General features: G+C 38.0%; 1 long non-coding RNA gene across 3 annotated transcripts in view; it reads left to right on the forward strand.

Annotated features, from left to right (window-relative positions):
- The window catches only part of LOC150056413 (uncharacterized), an 81732-nt gene that overhangs the window by 57065 nt on the left and 7062 nt on the right, over positions 1-17605 (forward strand). For 2 of the 3 annotated variants that reach the window (XR_016537324.1, XR_016537323.1), the window contains exon 5: positions 12618-12681. This is a non-coding gene — a long non-coding RNA (uncharacterized LOC150056413). Of the gene's footprint in view, positions 1-12617; positions 12750-17605 lie in introns of all 3 variants that reach the window. The other variant, XR_016537325.1, reaches the window with a different exon arrangement.

The raw sequence follows: 17605 nt of genomic DNA on the forward strand, positions 1-17605 counted from the left end.
CATACAATAATTTTACTTTGCTAAAAATGTGTCTTGAACTATACTTCTCTGATATGGGCAAATTATCTTGGTGAGAGATGAAAGATATTGAGGAAAAGTAAATTTTCAAATTTCTTAGCCCAGCCATGAAAAAAACGTAGAAACACCAGATACATATGAAAATCCCTTCAGTTTTCAAAGGTTTTGTTCTTCTACAGTCCTGAATTCTGGTATCAGAATCCCAATAGTTTAAAAACATGGAAAAAATTAAAAATGAAACAAAGGCACATTTTCTATTTATTATTTCATAAAACTGCTCTCCAAAGAAGAATACCTTAAGAATGCTTTAATTAATTAATTGATTATTTTTTGACTGAAAAGAAAACCTTAGAAACTTTAAGAAATGCAAAGAACAACAACACTGTACCATATTAATTAACTATGAATTATAGCCAAAGTCTTATACAGTGTATATGATATGCGTGGTAATGCCAAATTAATTCTTTATGAACAGTGCTATTGTGATCAATACTAAATGAATTCATAATGACAAGATACTTAAAATAAAGAGTTACCACAAAACAATAAAAAGACCATCATCATCTAAGCTATAGCACACTAATAAAGTATTAGCTCAATAAGCCAGTGCTCTCCATGACAATCAATGGCAAATACTTAATTTATTTCTACTTTTCCATGTCTTGCTTTTCCTGTAAGGACTGCATAAAAGCATAGCTCTTTGATTCTACTGTAAAGGGTATAGAGAGGAAGAAATATAGAACTAAAATTATTAAATAATTTTGCAGTTATGCTTACTGTCTGCCAAAGAACTCAAAACAAATTATACACATCAATTTGCTTTCCAAATAGATTTTTTTGTTTGTACTTCCTCCACATGAAAATAATGTAATCCTTTTATTCAAGATATGCTTTCTATGTCTTTTCAGTCTCATTTACAGATGGAGATATATACAATGTATATGGGCCATATACTAGAAGGTGTTTAGTCTCTGAATATTTTTATTTCCTTACATCTTTACTTCATTGATTCTTTTCCTCTGTCATAAAGACATTTGAGCATCTTTCATATGTTAAGTATATTCTGAATCGATTGATACAAGCAGAAAGAGTACCAGACTTTGTATAAGATTTAGGTCAAACCTTAGCTCTTTCATTTTGCTTGCTTTTTGATTTTGGGAAGAAACAAATTTCATTCCAAATTCTTCTTTCTTGGGAATATGAAAAGTATGAAAAGCTATATACTTCCCAGAATACTTGCATTTAAATTGGGATGTATGAGTAGTTCTGGATAATAACTGATATGTATAAAAATTACATGTGTCACTTTTGTGCCAAGTCTGTGAATTACTCCTATATAATTCTTCAGTTTTATATTTTTATTTTATAGCTCACAAGGAGACCTTGTGTTGAAGAATTACAACCACAGGCAAAACTGCCTGGATTACTGAGACAGTGTGCATTAGTCAGGATTCCCCAGAGAAAGAGAACCACTAAGATCTTTATCTCCATGTCTATATGCCATCCATTTGCCATCTATCTATGCATCTCTTTCTCTATCTGTCTTATATAATACGGGAATTGACCAATGCAATTATGGAATCCAAGAAGTCCTATGACATGCTGGTGGACCAAGAAAGCCAGTGGTGTAATTCTTAGTCCCAAGGCCTGAGAAACCAGCAGAGGCTGCCATGTAAGCTCTGGAGTGTGAAGAATTGAGAACCAGGAGCTTTGACACCTAGAAGCAGGAGAGGAAGTCCCAACTGAAGAAGGGAGATACATATACCCTTTCTGCTTTCTTGTTTCAACTGGACTAGCCTTCAAAGGAGTGGATTATGCATGCCCACATAAGTAGGTTTTCTTTATTTGAATCTAGTGATTCAAGTATCCATCTCTTACAAAAACATCTTCATAGGCACACTAAAGACAATGTTTTGCCAGCTATCCAAGTATCCTTTAACTTAGTTCACTGGACATAGAAAGTTAGACATCACACACTATCAGCCCTTAGAGGAACTACCATGGAAAGGTTCTCAACCCATGAGTTACTTTGATAGAGAAACAAAAATGGTGCTCATTTCTTGAAAAATTCTTGTTACTGTAGCATAAGTATATTCTATCCTAATTGAAATAGACCTATGATCTGAGTGTCTATTCTTTCATTACAGAGCAAGAATAATGAATTTCTTACCTACATAAAAAATTACTGCTTTCTATCACCACACATAGCATATGTAAGTAAGAATGTATGGAGATTGAGTTAAATCACTCTGTACCCTATCACTAAAACTCACAATTTCATGCAATTCATTTGACCCAGGGATCTGTCTATCACACTGTCAGAAGATACTATGTAGGTAAATGTTTTAGAAAGGCAAAGTGGTTTGTTGAGGGTGTTTAATGTTCATTTTCCATAATGAGAAAGTCAGGTAAATTTCTCTAATATTGGGTTCTGGGGCTGGTTTCCTGCTTTTTCAGGGTAGTCATATATACTTCTCTTATTAGCCTAGGTGATTTCTTTTGGTCCTATGGTTTGCAGCAAGATTTCCCATTTATATTTAAATGGTTGGATTGCTAAACATGGATTTTGATGGTACTTATCACACTACAGACTTTCATGGCCTCAAGTTTTATCTCTCTCCCCCCACTCCCTGCCCCCATTATATGATGGTTTGCTTCTTTCCAATAGTCTCTGTAAATCTAGATTCTGGCTGTGGTTTTTTACTCACCTACCTTGAAAGATGGTTCATTGTTCATTCTTTTGGGTTTCTCTTTCTGAGAAGGAACATTCAAGCAAGGTGACAGTCTAAAGCATCCTTTAAAGAAGAAAGAGTTGTTATGGTTAAAATCAACATAATTTAGATAATCATTAAACATAGGCAAACTAGTTTTATTATATCAATGTTAGGATAGTAAATCAATGTTAATATAGCAACTAGTTATAGATTCAATCCAGGACGTGCAAATTTGTTCTTTTCACAGTTTTCACATATCAAACTGGTATTTATGGAATGTCTACTATAAGCTAGACATTGTCCTAGACTAAAGCAAAGCAATGGGAACAAAACAAGCAATTTGTGCCTCTGATCTCATGGTGTTTATATTCTGCATCAGGAGAGAGACAGACAACATTCAACATAGGATAACTTCAGATTATCAAAAGTACAGCCAAGTAAATAAAAACAAAGCAGTGGTATAGAGAGACTCAGTATGCAATAAGTGCCTGTTTTGGAATGGCTAAATTAAGAAGTACCTTTTCTGTATAAGGAATGACATTTTTCCTATACTATAATAGCAAGAAGAGGACTTGTTCATCTATCAGGGATTATAGACATGCTTTCTGGGGTCTCATGTTTCAAGAGCTCATGAAAGTGTTTCAAGCTTGGAAAAATGTTATTGGCATTAATTTATGGAAAAAGCATTGCAAAATTGAAATTACTGGGGCTGGAAGCTTGGCCTAGTGGTATAGTGTTTACCTATCATTAATGAAACCTTGGGTTTGATTTCTCAGTACCACATACATAGAAAAAGCCAGAAGTGGTGTTATGGCTCAAGTGGTAGAGTTCTAGCCTTGAGAAAGCCCAGGCCCTGAGTTCATGCCCGAGGACTGGCAAAAACTATCCCCCCACAAAAAAGTTGAAATCACTAATATTTATTGAAAATGTCAATGGTAACTGATCAACTGCAACATAGCTGTTATCTTTTTGTATACATTCTGAAATGCAATCTGAGTATATTTCAATATGCTTAATTTGTGCTTAGAACCCCAAAAGCCATCTTGGATGAGAAAGAGCTAGCGGAATGAATATCTTACAGAGAGATATTACAGGCAGAGAATGAATCAAAATGGAAGAGTTTGATACGACCGAGGAAAAGAAAGATGTAGCCAGACAACAGATACAAGAGAAAGAATGGCATAAAAATGATGCTAGAATCAGTGTCTGGATTCAATCAAGTTTTTTAAAAATTATATTTTATTGTTGGGATAATATATATAGGGGTTACAGTTACTCAATCAAGTTTTAAGCAGAGTTCTCAACATACCCTTTTATTCTGGCTCAGGGTACAGTGATAAGTACGTGACTACACACTTCTTTGTCTCTTTTTCAGATACGTTTGCTTTTGAGCAACTCTTTAAGCCAATAATAAAGGCTTTTAGTTATATTTCCATGTCCCCTTGCTATTCTTTCATGTGACTTCTTGCGTGGAAGTCTCCTTTCTTACTCATAGACCTAGATAATCTATAGCAGGTTTACATATTTACCATACATGGATAAAATGATAGTAACTTCATTATAGTAGATGCTTTCAGATTTAAATCCAACTATATTTAGCATGTTTTCTTTTAACCTCCCTCTAATGTGACTTACAGAATAGTATGAGATAAGAGGGATGAATTCCCAAATAGTTGGATAGTCATTGAAGGCATGAGCCAATACCTTTTGCTGCCTTATCATGGGACTAATGAGTCATTACAGAGCTTTTATTCAGTATGGTTGCCCCAAGTGCTGCATCATTCACACTTGTTTCATGATAATGCTAAGTTACCACAGAATACAAAAAATGTCCTAAGTTCTGAATCAGGTGTAACTTGGAGCCTTATGTATGCCATTTGGTGAAGGAGGCAGGGTGAAGTTCAGGTCTTTGCCTGCCAAGACACAGAGCATCTTTCCTTCTTTATTTTTCTTTCCAATTGTCATTGAAAATAACTCGTCATAATGCCTTTGTAAGCCTGCCTGGCTCTTCTATTCGTAAATCATGCTCCCAGACAGGGCCCCTTGGTTTAGTGGTCCCATTGTGGGAGTGATTTAGGTAGAGGCAGAATCATGAATAAAGAACACTCACCCTCTTCTTCACAGGCAGGGGTGTGAGAGCCCTTCCCAAACATCTCTTTTCAGCACCAGTATTTGGCTAAGAGCTTTAATTTCATTAGACAAATGGGGGTTGGGTTTTTCCATGCATCTCAGCCTCCTTTTAATGTGTAAATTACATAGGATTTGCCACTCATTACAATGGTGATATGATTATTGGCCTCAAACAGACCACACTGCACAGGCCCCCAGTGATGGGCCAGCTAAGAAGTGCCATGTGTGGGAAAAATTGGAGGGCACATGTTTTCTGATCATAGATCTTCAAAGGAATTGAATTCACAAGAGTGAAGTTCCCACTGAGGTTAGTGAGAGTGCTTCATGCAAAATCAGCTTCTGGGTGGGTATGTCATCAGGACAGGTGAAGCCAGAATTCTGGGGTAAAAGCCATCTAGAGTTAAAGGGAGCAGCACAGTGGGTAACTAAGGATTTAGAGACAGAAAGCACAAGCATGGCTCCTTTAGTAAAGGAATATGTGTCACTCTTGTTTTTGTTTTACTTTAATTTTATTCGCAAGGAGATATACAGAGTGGTTACAGTTACATATAAGGTAATGAGTACATATTTTTGTCAAATATTGTGACCCCTACCTTGTTTTTTCCTACTTTCCCTTCTCTCAGCTTTCTCCCTCCCCATTCCCCATAAGTTATAATTTCCAATATATTGTCTTGTGAGTATTGCTGTTGTGCTTTTGTCCACAATTTTGTTGTTCATTTTCCTTTCCCAGATAAGATAAACACACACACACACACACACACACACACACACACACACACACACACACACACACACACACGACACAGGGCACCAAAATCAAATACAGTGACAACAGAGGATAAATGAAAGCAGGGGTGGAGGGAAGAAAGAAAAGCATAAATAATTTCACACAGTGCATCAAAAAAAAAAACAAGAAAGAAAGACAGACATCTTGTACATTTAAATTAGCATCACCTTATATGGCTAATGTACACAGCTACTGAGATATTATGAGCCCCTGCTAGGAAAATTCTAGACATATACTAATTATTACAAATGAGGGAAACCATAGAACCTATGTTTCCTTGGTTCTGGCTTACTTTACTTAATATGATTTTTTTCCAAGTCTTTCCATTTCCTAACAAATGGGGCAATGCCATTCTTTTTGATGGTCGATTAGAATTCCATTGTGTATATATGCCACATTTTCTTGATCTACTGAAGGGCATCTGTGTTAGCCCCATATCTTAGCTATGGAAAATAATGCTGCAGTGAACACAGTTGTGCTGGTAGCCTTAGTATGCCTTTATGGTCATTTGGCTAAATGTCCAGCAATGGGATTACTGGGTCATCAGGAAGCTATATGTTTAGTCCTTTGAAGACCCTCCACACTGCTTTCCAGAGTGAATGAATAAGCTTACCTTTCCACCAACAGTGTAGTGGCATTCCTTTTTTTGTCAGATCCTTGCCAGCATCTGTTCTTATTAGATTTCTTGATAATGGCCATTCTAACTGTGGTAAAGTGGAATCTCAACGTGGTTTTGATTTGCATTTTGTTTATGGTCAGAGATGTTGAGCATTTCTTCATGTGTCTATTAGTCATTCTTATTTCCTCTTCAGAGAAGCCTCTCTTTTGGGTCAGGCCTGTGGCCTAGTGATAGAGTGTTTGCTTAGCATGCAGGAAGCCCCCCCCCACCCCAGGGCGGGGGGAGTTGATTCCTCAGTACTGCATACACAGAAAAATCCAGAAGTGGTTCTGTGACTCAAGTGGTAGAGTGCTAGACTGGAGAACTCCCAAGGACAGTGCCCAGGCACTGAATTCAAGTCCTAGGACTTACAAAAAAATTAAAGACGTCTCTAAGCCTTTAACCCACTTGTTAATGGAATGGTTGTTTCTTTGAGGATTTGTTTTGGGGGATTTAATTTTCCACTGAATTGTGTCTAACCTGTTTCCTGATTTTATAGGTTATTAAGAAATATAAATTGTGGGACCTATTTTTTTTCGGGGGGTGGGGGGTTGGTCATGGGCCTTGAACTCTGGGCCTGACCGCTGTCCTTGAGCTCTTCACTCTTTAGCTCTAAGCTAGTGCTCTACCACTTGAACCACCACACCACTTCTGGTGGTTAATTGGCGATAAAGAGTCTCACGGACTTTTGTGCTTGAGCTGGCTTTGAATCACAATTCTCAGATCTCAGCCTCCTGAGTTGCTAGGATTACAGGTGTGAGTCACCAGTGCTTGGCTTTGTGGGACCTATTATGTATGAGTAAGCTAGATAATATCATTCACATGGGCTCATTCAGTCCTTGCCCATAAAGATATTAATGTAAAGGACTTTCATGCATATCCTTTTTCTTGTTGCTCTATGGACAGAATTTGGCATAAAAATTCTAAATAGAGTGTACAATTTTATTGACTCATTTCCAGAAGACTTCAATGTACATTAACACATTAAAGACTTAGATAAGCCCTTCCTTCCTTCCTTCCTTCCTTCCTTCCTTCCTCCCTTCCTTCCTTCCTTCTTTTTATCCCTTCCCTTCCTCCTCCTTTTCTTTCTTCCTTCCTGTTAGGTCTGACTGGAAGAAATGCTTCCCTTGGCTCTCTCCCACTGCACCCTGGAAACACCCGCCCAGCACCTGTCCCATGTTCAGTGACTCCACCCCCAGTCATCACTGACTCCACCACTCCCTGGTGTCCTCACTGACTGGGCCCTCGCCATGTCCTCACTTACTCTTCCCCTACCTCCTCACTGACCATGCCTCATCCTCACAGACTTCACTTCCTCTTAGTGTTTCTTATTACAATGGGGTCTCATCATCAGTCTCACCCAAGCCAGGACACCCCCTTGAGATATCTTTTATGCTCTTTAGATGTTCTTCTACTCAGAGACTCCATAAAGCCAAAATGGCTCATCTTTTATTGCAATTGTGTCTGGCCAAAGTATAGGTTAGAAAATTGGTCTCACTGGCTCCAAAATTGGACTTTGGATTATAATATTCTCAGGAATTTAGACAGTTTCTGCCGACACAATGGTAAATGGCCTGAGGTTCTATATGTTCAGGCTTTCTTTGCTCTCCATTCTTGCCCTTCTCACTACCAATCCTGTTTAACTTCCCCTATCCTATTGGCACAGGGCCATCCTGTCCCTGCCTAATCACCCAAGAGCTTGGAGTCTCTTCCTAAACTTAAAGTGCCTGATCCCCTACTCAACACTGAAGACTCTGCTTCTCCTCCCAAAGCTGAACTTTTCCTTCCTTCTCCTCCTGCTTCGTCTCCTTTTGACTCACTACCTGCTACTCATACTCGATATTGTACTGGTAGCTCACAGCCTCCTTATATCCTACAGGAGGTGGCAGGGGCAGAACGGGTCATTCATGTACATGCCCCCTTTTCAATGACAGATCTTGAGAAGTGACGAGGATCATACTCCCAAGATCCCAATAATTATACCAAAGAGTTTAAATACCTTGTTCAGACTTACGACCTCACCTGGCATGACTTATACACAGTCCTGTCCTTTACCCTTACCTCTGAAGAAAAGGAAAGGGTTTGGGTTGCAGCCCAGGCACATGCTGTGAAACCTACCACCTAGACAATACTTTCCCAGTAGGGGCAACAGCTGTGCCCAGGGAAGATCCCAAATGGGATTATGAAAATAATGCACCTGGAAGGGTTAACAGAAATAGGATGGTAGCCTACCTGGTAGCTGGCCTCCAGAAGGTAGCCCACCATGCAGTCAACTATGATAAACTAAAGGAGGTTACCCAGAGACCCACTGAAAACCAAGCCGAATTTCTTGATGGCCTTCAGTGGCACTCCAGCATTATACTAAGTTGGACCCGGAGTCAAAAGAAGGTATAGTGGTCCTTAATACCCATTTCATTTCCAGTCAGCTCCCGATATTAAAAAAAGTTGAAAAAGGCTGAGGATGGCCCTCAAACCCCTCAAGGAGATCTGGTGAGCATGGCCTTTAAGGTTTTTAACAACTGGGAGGAACAGAAAAAAGCCGATAAGGCTGTCCATAATAGGAAAAATTGCCAGCTCCTGGCTGCAGTCCTTCAGGCTCCTCAAAGAAGAAGCACCCAACGCATACCACCCACCACCCAGACCATGCTTTAAGTGTGGCAAGGAAGGCCACTGGGAAAGAGCTTGCTCTACTCTACAACCACCATCTGGACCCTGCTGAAGTGTGGACAGCTGGGACACTGGGGAGTCAACTATCCCTCCTCATCTCTACAAGGTTGGCCAGTCCCTCCCATACCCCCCACACATGGGGAGGAGCCCAATTTATTCAAGATACTCAGCTTGGCAATGGAAGTGTGATGCTGCCCAGGGCCACTGGATCCCACAAGCATTACAATGGAGGAGCCCAGGGTTTGTCTCCAGGTTGCAGGCAAGATACTTGTATCCTTTCTTTTGGATATGGGAGCCAGTTATTCGTTATTACCTGAGTATCCCAGCCTATCTTTTCCCTCTCAGAGCTCAGTGGTGGGTGTAGATGGCCTTTTTACTTGTTCTGCAACTACCCATGTAGAATAGGTAACTTTCCTTTCTAATCTTACCCCACTGTCCCATATCCAAGGCTCCCTCAGCCCCTTAAAGCCCTTTTCCTTCTCCCCCAATTTTGTCTGAGGATTGAGTCTTTCTTAAGACCCTTAATCTGTCTAGTTACATCCTAAGTGGTCAGGCCCTCATCAGGTCCTGCTGACCGCTCCCACTGCAGTTTAGCTCAACGGACAGCCACAGTAGTTTCTTCTGTCAAGAATGAAAAAGGCTCTTGCTCTTGCCCCTTCCATGATGCCAAGGTATCTTGTATCCCTGAAGAAGATGGCACCCCTGCCTCTTAAAACTTCTTTTGAATTTCATCCAAGGACACATATGCACATTCACTAACTCTTACTGCTCCTTCTGGATGGACAGCATCCCCACCTTCTACCCTCAATGTTGGCACCCCTTGTCAGCAGGAAGTAGCCAGAGTCGGCGCCCCTTTACAACTATCAGAAGGCAGGAATGTTAGGTCCGATTGGAAGAAATGCTTCCCTTGGCTCTCTCCCCCTGCACCCTGGAAATCCCCGCCCAGCACCTGTAACCCTGGCAACTGGCACGCATGGGAGCAGTGGGAGGTCCCCACTGAGGTAATTCCCCATCCTCTGAGATCACATCCACTTCCACTGTGTCTATACCCCTCCCCCAAATTAGTCTCTCACTTCCCGCCCTAAGCCCTCTTGGGTGGCAGGAGCCTGCTCTTTCCTCACGCAATGAACTCTCTTCTCCTGAACTGCATGGAGTTTCCTTTCAGCAGACCTTACCCTTCCTTCCTTTCTTCCTTCCTTTCTTCCTTTCTTTCTTTCTTTCTTTCTTTCTTTCTTTCTTTCTTTCTTTCTTTCTCTCTCTCTCTCTCTCTCTTTTCTTTCTTTCTTTCCTTCCTTCCTTCATTCATTCACTCTCTTTCTTTCTTTTTTTCTGATTCCCTGGTGGGAATTGTCTACTATCCCAGAATAGTAGACAATGCACACATACAGCCCTGAGTCCACTTGAAAAGATTGGCAGAGAAAGATATTTCTTGGTGAAAATATTTCATGAGTCTAAAATTACACTGACAGGCACACTCAGGCAGAATTGTTTGACTACTTATGTATAGCATGAAAGAAATTTATTGTCTTTATTCAAAACCCCCAAGAAAAAAATTACTGTATGGTAATAGATTATGATATTGTTTCTACATTTCCACATTTAATAATTTAGTCTGTATGTCTTGTCTTTTTCCTTTTCCTAGGTCCAGTTCTGGACTGGAACTTGATACCTGCAAGTGCTTATGCTCTTCAGCCACACTTCCAACCTCTTTATAAAAAAAATGTGAATCTTATTTTGTCTGGTTTTGCTTATTTGTTGGTCATGTGGCCTGAACTTATGGCCTGAGCGCTGTTTCTAAGCTATTTTGCTCAAGGCAAAATACCTACCCTTTGAGCCACCGCTCCCCTTCCAATTCTGTATACATTTTATGTACTCAAATACATGCAATGTATGGTTTATCTGTGGTCTATGTCACATCAGACATTTAGACCTCCAGCCACACTAGGTGATTGTCTTTTTGATCTATAACGAATCACTCCTAAAAGCCAATATGTTATTAATGGTTTCTAATCCCACCACCCCTCTCATTTCCATCATCACAAATTGGCCACAATAATATTATGTTACACTTGGTTAATGTTTTGTATACAAAGCATATGCATTTGTCATAACGTTTTTCTGAGTCTATTCCTGAGGATTCCAGAAGCAAAAGAACAAATATGTATTTCATATTTTTGAGATGTTAGTGATAGGAAATTTGAGATTAATAGAATAACTAACAAAGTAAAATGGTTCCTTTAATGTAGAACATATCAGAGACTTAAATGTCATTGTGATTTCTTGTTTTTTCATACTTTTTATTGTAATTAATAGAAGGGTTACACGATATTCGCCAGATAGACAGTGCATTACTTCACATACATCGATACCCTTTCTCATGTCTTGGTCCCCATTTCCCTCCCCCCTGCTATTGTGATTTCTTAAGACAGTAATTAAAGGAAGGGAATGCTTACAAGAGGCAATTCCTAAGCTCTGTAGTTATCAATAGAGTGTTATTGTCCCTGAGACATTGTTCTGAGAGGAGGGGGACTATATATTGACTTATTTTCTTTTCTAATATATGCAGTGGTGACTATCAGTGAGAATTTCATAATAAGATATGAGGTTTGGTGGTGATGCTGCCTATTACAGTATGCACACAGTAGGGAGGCAGCAAAGAATATTCTCTAATAATTTGTAGGAATCAAGCAGACCTCAGCCTCTGTATCATTGCCTACAACAGATTTATTTTTAGTTTTGCCTGTGACCTGTGTGGTTTTTTTGGCCCTATTTTAGAGAGAATGAAGAGATCTGAGGATTGAGGTTCAAAGCCAGCCCAGGCAGAAAGCCAAACTGACCACACAAAAGGAAGAAGACTAGCTCAAGCTGTAGAGTTAGTCTCAAACAAAAAGTGCTCAGGGACACTGCCTAGGAACTGAGTTCAACCTCCAAGTCTGGCACACACAAAAAAATGATGAACCAGCAAGAGTTGGGAGATTGAAAGAAGGAAACATTTGGGGTGAATGTGAAGTACATTAAATGCATTTATGAAAACAGAATGAAACTTATTAAAATTGTATAAGAAATGAGTCTAATTAGGAAATGCAATAGAGGAAGTGAATATGATCAAAGTACATTATCTGTATTAATGGAAATATCATAGAGGAAACCCTTTGTTTAGATAATGTATGATAAATAAAAATGATGGAAAATATCAGTTTTTGAAAAAATGCTTCTATTCTCTTAAATTGTTTGTGTCTAAGGATGTAAATTTGAGAGTAATGTTACATACAGTTAAAATGAGACTAAACGTCCCATAAATGCTCAGAGAGTGAGTTAAGACTTTGGTCACAACTTGCATAAAACCATGCTAAGGGCAGTGGTTAAAAACTTAATCATTATTATCTTAATTTTGGAAATTACTCTGATTGTCCATTGCCAAGCAAATTTTTCATTAAACCTCTGTTTTGAGGGAAATGGTAATACAATGTAAATATATATTATTTTATATTATTTTATTATATTCCCTGAGATCAATGAGTTTAACTTACTTTAAAAAATCTTACTACATTTTGAACTGCTGCAGATGGTGTAGGTGGTAAATATTACACATTGGTTAAAAAAAACATTATGGATATAAATACCCTTGTCTTTTTTCCCTCAGATCAGTGGAGAGCTTTAAGAACAGGATAAATACCCATCTGCCTAGAAAATTGCCTGGAGGCAAGGTGAGGGACTAACTGTCTTGCTTCAATTCCTTCCAACCCTCAGATTCAGAACTCTCATGGATGCTCTGGTGAGATATATCCATGGCTGTACGCCCTTCTATATGTATGCATGATGCCCAAAGATGTTTTTGTTGAGTTTAGTTTAAGAATAATCTTTCTTATGTGTGTGGAAATACTATTATGTCAGAAATATTTTATTTTAAATGTGAGTCTCTAATGAGATATGATGGATGGACAAATGTGAAAGAATTGTGTGGTGGGAAGTTACATCTTCAGGGGGACAAGCAACTTTATGATTTGTGGGTCTTCAAGGGTCATGGCACAGAGCTCAAAGATATTACCTACTTTTGTCTCCAACATGATGGCTTGGGGACCATTAAGAATTTGTACCAATAATTTAATACCACTAAGTATGTCCATCTGTATGTGTGAACTGAAATTATAATTCAGGTGAGTATGCCAATCATGGCTAAATGGTTCCCATTTATAACGTCAGTAAAAAAATAGCAGCAAAATAAACATACACATATATGTTCAGGTGTAGATATATGTGCATATATATATATATATATATATACATTCTGGCAGGTGGATGACATTTGCTGCTTGTGCATGGATATACTGAGTTTATAAAAAAAATTGACATGTTGAGTCATCCACTACAGCATTTATATTTTCCTTGAAAAAAGAGTCAATTTTAAAGGAAAATTTAAAATTGCAACTTGGAGCACTAGTAATTCTTTATATTTTCAGGATGTGCATTTTCATTTATTCTCTAGAAATATGCTACAGCAGTTTCCTTGGCTAGTTTTTGAGACTTCTGAGTAGAGTGATGATGAGCCTATCCCGCAGGTCTCCAGATTCCATCACTATTTACACTGGCAATATTCTTTCCATTTCTATCAGCAACACCAGCACTTGGTTTCTATATAAACCCTTCACCTTTTTATTTGTTTGCTTTTTAAGATTTTTAAAACAAGAACTATGCTGTCTTTTTAATAATTTAAACCACTTTGGAGTGATTTAAACAATAAAGTGATTTGTAACAATAAAAACACTTTAAGAAGGGGCTGCTGGTTGGCTTCCCAATTATATTTGTACTCTATGTAAATAGTTCACTCCACTTGAGTGCTGTACATTTATTATTTCTCATTCATACATCAGCAAGGCAACTAATTTATATGTTTCATGGACTTTGAGTTGCTCATAATTAGAAAAATTGCACATGCATATTAAAAAATTCACAATTATTTTATAGTCTTTTTCTAATTCTGCATGTGATGTGTTGTAAGCTTATGTGGAGCCAAATGTTTTTAGATCCTTCATATTATGTTCTTTACTTAAAACCTATCAATGGGACATTTTCAATCTGCTACAGTATCTATTATTTCACATTGCTTTGTAGTTGTGCATTGATTGTCTCATCTCCTGGGGCTTGAACTCAGGCCCTGGTCACTGTCCCAAGCTTCTTTTTTGCTCAAGGCTGGCACTCTACCACTTTAGCCACAGCACCACTTTCAGCCTTTTGTGTTTATGTGGTACTGAGGAATCAAACCCATGGCTTCACACATGCTAGGCAAGTATTCTATCGCTAAGCCACATTCCTATCCAGGCACACATTTTTTTTTAATGATTGCAGAATATTTCTTAATAAAGATGTCCTGAAGCATAGTTAGGTATTTCTTTATTGTTGACACACTGGTGTAACCAAAGTTCTGAGCAACGCAAATCTTGGCCCTTGGATTTCATTTTTCCATAGGAGCATTTTCTAGTTATATACTAGGTTGGGAATAAGAGGTAATGTCCTAACAAATTAATATGTCTTGACTATTGTTTCCCTCAGAATATTTGTAAAAGTTTTATATTTCTATAAGCAATATGTATGTATGAAAAACACAACAAAATCCTCACATATTATAAACATAGACTGACTAAAAATAAATAAATGTAACCATTTAAAAAACTGAAGTATATCAGCATATCCTTGCTTTTATAGAATGGGTTTTCCAATTTCTCAGTTTTAGAATTCAAAAGAATTTTTTTCATATTCATTATAATAATCAAGATACGTCTAATAGCTGTAGCAACAACTTCCAACCTTTAGCAGAGTAAAAATCAGGGACTTTGGGGTTTGAATAATTTTAACCTATCATCTTTCTCCCTCTTTCTGTCTCTTTGTCTCTGTCTCTGTCTCTGTCTCTCTCTAGACTGACAGAACATCAATATATGAGGATATTTCATATCCAAGCTAGAGTTCAAGAATTCTAACACTCCACTGGCCAAATCTTGGCCATGTGATTTTGACAATGATTGATGTAGATTAATGCATCATATCATGAAACAGACTCTAAAATGGTATCTAGAATCAGATTCTAATACTACCTTCATTAAACTTATGGAGACCAATAGAGTATGCGGTACCTATTAATAGGTCTCATTTCTCCATTTCTGATTGAATGTTCTTCATCCTTTATTCTTGTAACCGGTTCCAGCACATAGCTAATACTATTCCAAAGTCTTAGCATTAAAAGAATTGACCAGTCTTGTCAGATACGTAGTTGCATGTCTTACAATTTAGGGAAAATGCTACTCTCTCCTTTCTTTCCACCTTTATACTTTGCTTTGGTGTCTTGGAACAACTCCAACTTGGATAATTACATTCTGCTGATTTAAAATTTCCCTGTAGTTTCCTTCAGATGAGCCAGCTCTCATTTCCCTCTCTACACATCGTACCAGAGTGTTACTGGCACCCAGTGATTGCTCCATTCCACAAAAGAGCTGGTTACATTTCACCATCCGGAAAGTGATCCCTGGATAAATATACAGAGTCTGCAGGTTTCTTTGGTTCTTAAGTGCAGAAAACATACATTTAATGGATTAGTAAAATCCACGAGTTAATTACTGACTTGAAAATCTAGGTAGTGGAAAAAGTTAGTACTTTTCTGCTACTTTTTTATTTTATGCAAAAATTTAAGTCTCAAAATTAAAAAATTCTCACAGGAAGTAGTCAAAATAAGTTGCCTATTGATAAACATTGAATGATTCTTATACATGCTATACTATTGAGTTCCCATAGCCACATATTTACTTCTGTGCAAAAGAGTACATTTTTTCCTCAGATTTCAATGAACAGAATCAGCAGTTAGGGAACTACTCTTTTGTCTCTCTGGAATTTTTTTTAACTAAGCAATCCATATTAATATCCTATTAAATACTTTGGTAAAATACACCATAAAGGAATGCTATTAATTTTCATTCAGACATGAAATATTGCTTGGTGATGGGCAAGTCTATTTAAAAAAAACCTAAAGGTTAATTTACAATTAAAGCTTTTTAGCAAAGTATCAGAGTAGTAGACTGTCATAGTGGTGATGAAAACAGAAAACAAAAATCATGGCTCTTGTGCAATGATTAAAAGTGAGCTTGAAAATGTAGATTTTTTTTGTTTTTGACTAAAAGTACTTTTTAAAAATCCAGGCTTACTCCCGATTTATGAATTTCAAAGCTCTCATGGCCAGTGAAAGGAGATTTTTTTCCCCGAATTTAAATAAAGTTTATTATTTTCTGAAAGACAAAGGTTAACACATAGTATATCAGGGAAATCATGCAAGAAGATGGCTTTTAAAGCAGAATTAAAAGAATAACAGCTCTTACAAAGAATAAAATGCAAACAGAAGACTGAAGGACCTGTTTCTGATAATGACATATGTGCACTGGAAAAGTACAATAATTTTGCTTTTTTTTCTGCTGTGGATTCATTTATTAACCTCACAGAGTTGAATTCCATTGTAGTGTCACAAGTCCACTGAAGTTCTCGGGCCCACCAGTTGCAGTTGCTACGCTAACTGAGGGAAGTTGGTGTGAGAACAAGACTGCATGCTCCACACAGCAAAAGGAGATTTTTATATGTTAGAGGTTAACTTATTAAAATTCAACATGCTTCTCCTCACCGAATGAAGTAAATAACCAATTTTCTCTAGTAAAGAAGTTGTTTGAGATGCAAGTTGACCTAGGACAAACTAGATGAATGGATATGAAACATTTACAAAATAGTTCAGAATCAGAAGGCACTCTTTACAAGGAATTCTTTTCCTTGGACTCTGGGAGAGACTGAGGAAATCTATATTGAAGAAGAAAAGGAAAGCCCTGTAGCTTTCCTACACAAAAGGGTTTTGTAGCTTTTAATTCTGCTAAGCCACCAGTACATGGAAGATGTACAGCACTATAATTATCTGGCTACAGAGATGTAATTGTATCTATCAAACTAAATACAACACAGTCACATGACAGCCAAGAGTGGATTGTCTTTAAGGGTCAGACAGAAACCTAGCATGACCTCACTCCTCCCTTCTCACCATGCCTGTTTTCCTAGTCTTTGATGGGGACCCATTTTACTAACCATGTGAAAGCATATACAGTAACATTGTCTTTTTGCTCTGTGCCAACAGCCTCCCCAGAGATCATGCTCAGTTTACTTGGGCTCCAGGGATTAAGCCTGCCTAGGCTTCCCTTGTATTTGAAATGCATGATATTGATATCGGTACTTAGAGAGGATCGGGCCTCTGCAATGAACAGATCATGCCTGGCTCCATAAAGTCTACATTGCATAGAAAGATGTATAGGCTGGATGGAGTGGGGCCAACTTGGGCTTTTGCTCTGGAAAGCAAGTTTTAGATAATGAGTTAGAGAATATTTTTTCTGGCCTGGTCTTTAATATTCAATACCTTTCCATGGGCCATGTGAATCCCTTTGAAGTTCTGAGTAATTTTACACTCCCTAAAATGGCCATTCATTGTTATCTCCTAGGTGAGACAAAGCTATCAACATGAATGTTTCTTTGCCATCCTGTCTTTAAAATAAGCATGTCCCTCCCTTGCTCATTTCTGAGCAGTTGGAACAGATTTTCATGGACTTCCTCCAGCCA

Source organism: Megascapheus bottae, chromosome 12 (genome assembly GCF_031878675.1).
Source record: "Megascapheus bottae isolate mThoBot1 chromosome 12, mThoBot2.hap1, whole genome shotgun sequence".
Classification (NCBI taxonomy): Eukaryota; Metazoa; Chordata; class Mammalia; order Rodentia; family Geomyidae; genus Megascapheus; species Megascapheus bottae.